Consider the following 7092-nt stretch of genomic DNA (forward strand, 5'->3'; position numbering starts at 1 on the left):
ATCTCAAGTGGTCCACCAAAGAGAATATTTGTTTTTTTCCTCTAAGATAACTGTGTTTATTCAGGGAACTGGCCAGGTTTCCAAAGCAAACATACATCAGCAAGAAAGGAAACTTATTAATCAATTCATCAGAAGGGGGGCTTCCCTTCTTATGTTTCCTGGCATTCTGTAAAGCACAGGAACTAAGTATGATTGATTTAATCCTACAACAAGGTGTTAATTCAGTGGAATTAATAAGATAATGGTTATCTAGTTTAGCATGTGAGTTCTCTAGTTCAGTATGCTAGATTTAATCTTACAACAAATAATGGTTCCTTAGTGATATAATGATTGGTTTATACTCAGTATACTGTAATGATTTAATTATAATAAAGTATACAAACTGGGAAAAACTCAGCCAGAGACAAACTTCAAGATAGAGGCTTTTCTGGTGACTCTCCAGCCTCCTGCATTTCTTCACTGAAACCAAGACCCATTCAGAGGGCCTCCAGAAAGCTAGTTGGGCCCCAGTTGGAAGAAAACGACTGTGAAGGAGATAATAAAGGTTTTGGGCTTTATCTCTGACTATTCTCTGGTGATTATTCTCCTGAAACAAAGGCTAGTTCCAAGACCTCCAGAAAGCTAAGCAGAACATTAAAGCATTCAATCAGATAACTGCAATCATGTTCCTATGTCCTCAAAAAAATAAAATAAAATAAAATACAATAAAAAATACAAATAAAGACATGACCAAGACTCATTAAGATTCATAACTCACTAGTATTCTTTACAATCTTATTCAGAGCTGATACAAAAAAAATTATAAGCAGAATGACTATGCATCAGATGATTCTAATTTCATAAAGGATAAAAGATGAACACATATATGAATCACTGAGAGAAAAATAAGTCAATACATAATTAAGTGCTAAATTGTCTGATGTAGAATAAATTCTATATGAATTCAGAGGGGAATCAGCACAGGTTGAAATATTTCAGGAAGGCTCCACGTAGGAGATGGAATATGAAGTTGGATTTGAAAAATCATGTAAAGTAGAAAGTAAAAGGAAACAAAAGTATTCCAGGAAAGAAGAAAAAGATTTGAAACAGTCTAGTGGCAAGAGCAGATATCACACATTGGTAAGAGAATCAGATGACTAGTCACACTAAAACTGAGAATATATTTTCAATGAATATTGGGAAATAAGTCTGGAAGCCTTTGAAAGTTAGGCAGAGAAAAATCAAGTGATACTATATAATTTTAAAAGTGTTTATTTTTATTTCTTCATGTATTGTATTATTTTATATTGAATGTTGACAAGAGTTGACAATTCTCTTATTTGAATGCATTTATGATCTGGCTTCTCTCCTACAATTTCTAAAAAAAAATTCCATTTTCTTTTATTTGTGACTTAATACCTAAATGTCTCATCTACTTGGGGAAACTTTAAGATTTCATTTGGAATTTACTACATATTTTAGAGATTTCACCTAACCACTTTATTCTATGAAGGGATGTATGCTTAATTGGCACAAATTAAGAACTTGTTAGTTATCTATAGCAACTCTTTCAGTATTTTTCTTCCCTAATCTTCTTTCTATTGATAAAACAATCACAAACAAAAATTATAGAAATTAAAGAAAATGGTATATTAAACAGAAGAATCTGATATTAAGAGAAAGATTTTTTTTTTTTATAAAATTAAAAGGGTACAGAAAAACTTCCTGTATTTTACCCATGCTTTTCACTAAATAGTTTCTGTGTTTGGAAAAAAAAATGTAACAAGGTAAAGTTACTATAGAAACTGTTGATATAACCTATTTCATGGTACATTGTGCTTTAAAATACTATAATCTCAGTTGGCTGTAAACAATGTATTTTCCTGGAATTCACTTGCACAGAAGAATTTCAATTCTTATCAAAGTTAAAACCAATTTTTTTTTTCTGTCCTATAGGCTTATACTCAATATATACTTAAAATCTAATAGTTATACATAAAATAATTCATCTTACCTAGCAAATTTCAAAGCTTAAAGACATCAATGATTTATAATTATGAATCACAATCACATATTTCTAGTTTATCTCTTTTTTATTTTGCAATAATTCAGGAATGACTAATCAATTCTATAGTAATTCATTATAGCAAAATACAGAAAAAAGATGGAAAAAAAGGGAAGTCATCTATGGCCAAACCAATTAAAAGTATTAATTCTGATTCAATACAGAATAAAAGGAATCAGTTATCTATACCCTAATCCTCAGAAATCATTAAAGTTTTTATGATAATGCCTCAGTTAAAATTAGTTTGTGATTTAGAATTCATATTTTTGAATTATATTTTAAAATGACATTATATATCAAAATGAAAAATTAAATCAAAACTCAAGGTCTATCAATGTCAACTTATAATATATCATTAGAAATTTTACAAAAATATGAGCTCGAATTAATCTTTAGTTATTAACAGGGCTGAGATGCCCTCCTGAAAAGGTGCTGATAAAGATAGTGAAATTGTCTATTAGGCAAGGGATTTAACAAAAATGGAATATATCAAAAGGCAAAACTTTAGGTTAATTTCAAGTTCTTTTATAGAAGGTGGCATTTTTAAGGTTTGAGAATTCAATCTATATACTGTCATTTTTAATGCTGTCTTCCACAAGCAAAAAGCAAAATTATTTCTTTCTTATAAACTTTGTCCAAAGTAAGTACTACCCTTTTGGGACTCATCAGTGGTTGACACTATCTAGCAATGTATTTTTCATCTCTATTTACTTTATAAAATGACCTTTCCTTTATATAAAAATATTGGTGAAAGAAAACTGCTTTGAAGGATGTCATTCATTTAGCGAACTGATTATCTATGAAGGATTGTTAAAGTATCATTATTGGAATCATCTACTGGTATTGCTTGTTATAAACTTTGGAATCTAATCAATAGGCCAGCAGGCAGGGAGTTACTCAAAATGTATACTAGATTAGTAACCTGTTTTGTTTTGTTTTGTTCATGAAAAAGTGAATTGAAATGTACTATTGACTCCTAGACTATTTCCTCTTACATTTATTTTTTCTCTTTCCATATTTTATTTCATTTGTCCAACTATCTTTTCCTATTTCCTTTGTGTTCTTTTTCTTTGTATCCTCTAACTGACCGTGTGCATTTCTGAAGGTTTAAACTCTGGGCTTATAAATTTTACCCTTTTGTAGATCTAATCGCTTTTCATGGTTTCAATTATACTAATATTTCTAAAATGTTGATCAGCAATTAAAATTTCATATTTCTATCAGTCCACTAAGGATTATCAAATGAATTCAATAAGAATTACCTCGTTTTCCATGTCCAAAATTAATTGACATAAGTATCTTCAAAAAAAGATGCCCTGCCCACAACTTTAACAATTGCACCACTATTTTACCTGAATTTACAGCCATATTTGCCTTTTACCTTTTCTCCATATTTTATACTGAGTAGAATTGGATTGAAAGTTGGAGAAATAATAAATATCCTCATCTTAGAGATGAGGAAATGTTGAGACCCTGGATATCTTAGAATCAGGATAAGCAAAAGTCTTTATTCTTGGTTTTTTTTTTTTTTTTTTTTTGTTGCTCTCAGGGGATTAGGTATAGGAATCTCTACACTTCTTTCTTCTCTCTCTACTGCCCAGGAATGAATCCTCTTTCTCCTACTCTACCCACTGATCTCTCCTCTCTTCTCTCACCACACCCACAGATTGAGCCAGCATCAAGTTGAGTAGGGAATGTTAATAGAGAATTGTCCAATTGGTAATTAGCTCTAAGTGCTAGATTACTTTGCATTTAGGTCAAGTACATGGGCTCAGTTCTAGCCCTTTACAAGGAAACTCAAGACCAGGAAAGTTAAAGTTGGCCAATGTCATACATGTAGTAAGTGGGCCAGGTTCTTTCACTCTAAATCTAGTGATATGTATGTTCACATGCATACATATACATATTAGGTATGTGTGTATGTGCATGTGTATATATGTAGGCAGTGTGTACATAAATGTGTGTATACATACATACATACATGTATGTATACATATATAACTGCCATTTTCAATGTATTTTTCTTTCAAAATGTCTTTTTCATTTGTTTTATCTACTCTATTCTCACAATCAGCATCCTGGTCTAGGTTCCAATCTTGATATTTTAACCTTCCATTCCACCATTATTCAACATGTATATTTCATGCTAATTAGACCAGATAGCAAATAGCATCCTACCTTTGCAAAATGAGTGTAGTACAACAGAATGAATAATAGACCTGGAATAAGAAAGATAAGTTAAAATGCCACCAACTATGTAATTATGGGCAAATCACTTAAATTTTCTGATTCTTTAATTGCTTATATGTAAAATGAGAGAAAAGGTATGATGCCTTAATCATTTCACAAATTAAGGATGAAATCAGGCATGCAAAGTTTTTTCAAATTTAATTTAATTTCAAATGTTAACTATTATTATTATTATTATTATTATTGTTTTCCCTTATCCAACCCACTCATAAGTGGAATGGATATACACATATACACACATACACATATGTACATATTATATATTTGTATGGTCCTACCTTGATGTCTATATGTATATATGTACACATATACTTATTTACATGCACATATGTATATATGCACATATGTGTGCATAGGAATCATTAGTCTACCATATAATATATGCTATCATCCATAATTACATATTATCTTCAAATGTGGTGAGAATATATATTATTTATCCTTTAATTCTTGTGAGTGATAAAAAATAATATTAAATAGAACAGGGCCAAAGACAGATGATGTGGTCACTCCACTGTGTACCTTCCTCCAAGTTGTTATATATGCTATTATTTTTTTTTGCATTCTATCAATCACTTGTCACAAATATATCTAAATATTATTGCCTAGCAAAAAAAAAAAAAAAAAAAAAAAAAGATGCCTAGCATTTTTTTTCTTGTCTACAAAAACAACATAGTCTCTCAAGGGGCTTTGAATCAAGATGAAGCTTCAGATAATGAGAAGAGCGAAATTTTATAGTATGCAGAGCAATGCAAGGGAAGGTAGATCACTCTTCTGTTTTGTTTTGGTTTTTTTTGTTTGTTTTGTTTTCTAAACCCCTGGCATGAAAGCCAGAACCATATAATAATTAATACCATTCCACTGATCACTAGAAGAATAAGTATGAACTGACATTGAGACTATTGAAGAAAACTGGGTGATATGTTAAGTTATTATCATGTGCTGATGAAGACCCTAGGTTAAAAAAGGGTGGTTCTCCCACTGCTTCCAAGGCTATCCTCACTCATCCTGATCTATATCTTCTCACCAGCCCCAGATGACTCTGGAGGACAAAGTGAGAATGGGGACTTTGCACATCCCTGCTTCATTTGTATCAAATTTACTGGCATGCTATGGAATCATCTCCCTGATGTCATGGTCCTCTTCAAGAATGAAGGGAAAATATCCACAATAGTGCATTGAAAACAATAGAGCTCATAGAGAATTAGATCTTGAGTTGAAAGGGTCTATACAGGACATTTAATCCAACCCTTCTATTTTACAGATCAGGGAATGAAACCCTGAAAGCCCACTGAGATTACAGCTAAGATTCAATTTCAGTAACATGAAGTTAACATGTTTTTCATGGTTACTGCGCAGTAACTGATGGACAGTATGTTTAATTTTTTGATACACATCCAATTTGAATACATCTTAAAGAACTCAATCTGCTTGATAGACTATTCTGTGGCAAGAGAACATGTACAAATGTCACATATTAGGGGGCAGACACAAATGGATTACAATTTCCATGAATTGAAAAAAAATTTTTTTAATTTTTTTTATTATATATATATATATTTTTTATAATATTATCCCTTGTATTCATTTTTCCAAATTACCCCCCCTCCCTCTATTCCCTCCCCCCGATGACAGGCAATCCCATACATTTTACATGTGTTACAATATAGTCTAGGTACAATACATGTGTGCAAATATCATTTTCTTGTTGCACAATAAACATTAGAATCCGAAGGTACATGCAACCTGGGCAGACAAATATTAATGCTAACAATTTACATTCACTTCCCAGTGTTTCTTCTCTGGGTGCAGCTACCTCTGTCCATCATTGATCAACTGGAAGTGAGTTGGATCTTCTTTATGTTGAAGATTTCCACTTCCATCAGAATACATCCTCATACAGTATTGTTGTTGAAGTGTACAGTGATCTTCTGGTTCTGCTCATTTCACTCAGCATCAGTTGATTTAAGTCTCTCCAGGCTTCTCTGTATTCCTCCTGCTGGTCATTTCTTACAGAGCAATAATATTCCATAACCTTCATATACCACAATTTACCCAACCATTCTCCAACTGATGGACATCCATTCATCTTCCAGTTTCTAGCTACAACAAAAAGAGCTGCCACAAACATTTTGGCACATATATGACTCTTTCCGCTCTTTATTATTTCTTTGGGATATAATCCCAGTAGTAGCGCTGCTGGGTCAAAGGGTATGCACAGTTTGATAACTTTTTGGGCATAATTCCAGATTGCTCTCCAGAATGGCTGGATTCTTTCGCAACTCCACCAGCAATGTATTAGTGTCCCAATTTCCCCACATCCCCTCCAACATTTGTCATTATTTGTTCCTGTCATCTTAGCCAATCTGACAGGTGTGTAGTGGTATCTCAGAGTGGTCTTAATTTGCATTTCTCTGATCAGTAGTGATTTGGAACACTCTTTCATGTGAGTGGATATAGTTTCAATTTCTTCCTCTGAGAACTGTCTGTTCATATCCTTTGACCATTTATCAATTGGAGAATGGTTCGGTTTCTTATAAATTATGGTCAGTTCTCTATATATTTTGGAAATGAGACCTTTGTCAGAACCTTTGTTTTTAAAAATATTTTCCCAATTTGTTACTTCCCTTCTAATCTTGTTTGCATTAGTATTATTTGTACAGAAACTTTTTAGTTTGATGTAATCAAAATCTTCTATTTTGTGATCAATAATGATCTCTAGTTCTCCTCTGGTCATAAATTCCTTCCTCCTCCACAAGTCTGAGAGGTAGATTATCCTCTGTTCCTCTAATCTATTT

The sequence above is a fragment of the Sminthopsis crassicaudata genome, chromosome 3 (genome assembly GCF_048593235.1).
Source record: "Sminthopsis crassicaudata isolate SCR6 chromosome 3, ASM4859323v1, whole genome shotgun sequence".
Lineage (NCBI taxonomy): Eukaryota > Metazoa > Chordata > Mammalia > Dasyuromorphia > Dasyuridae > Sminthopsis > Sminthopsis crassicaudata.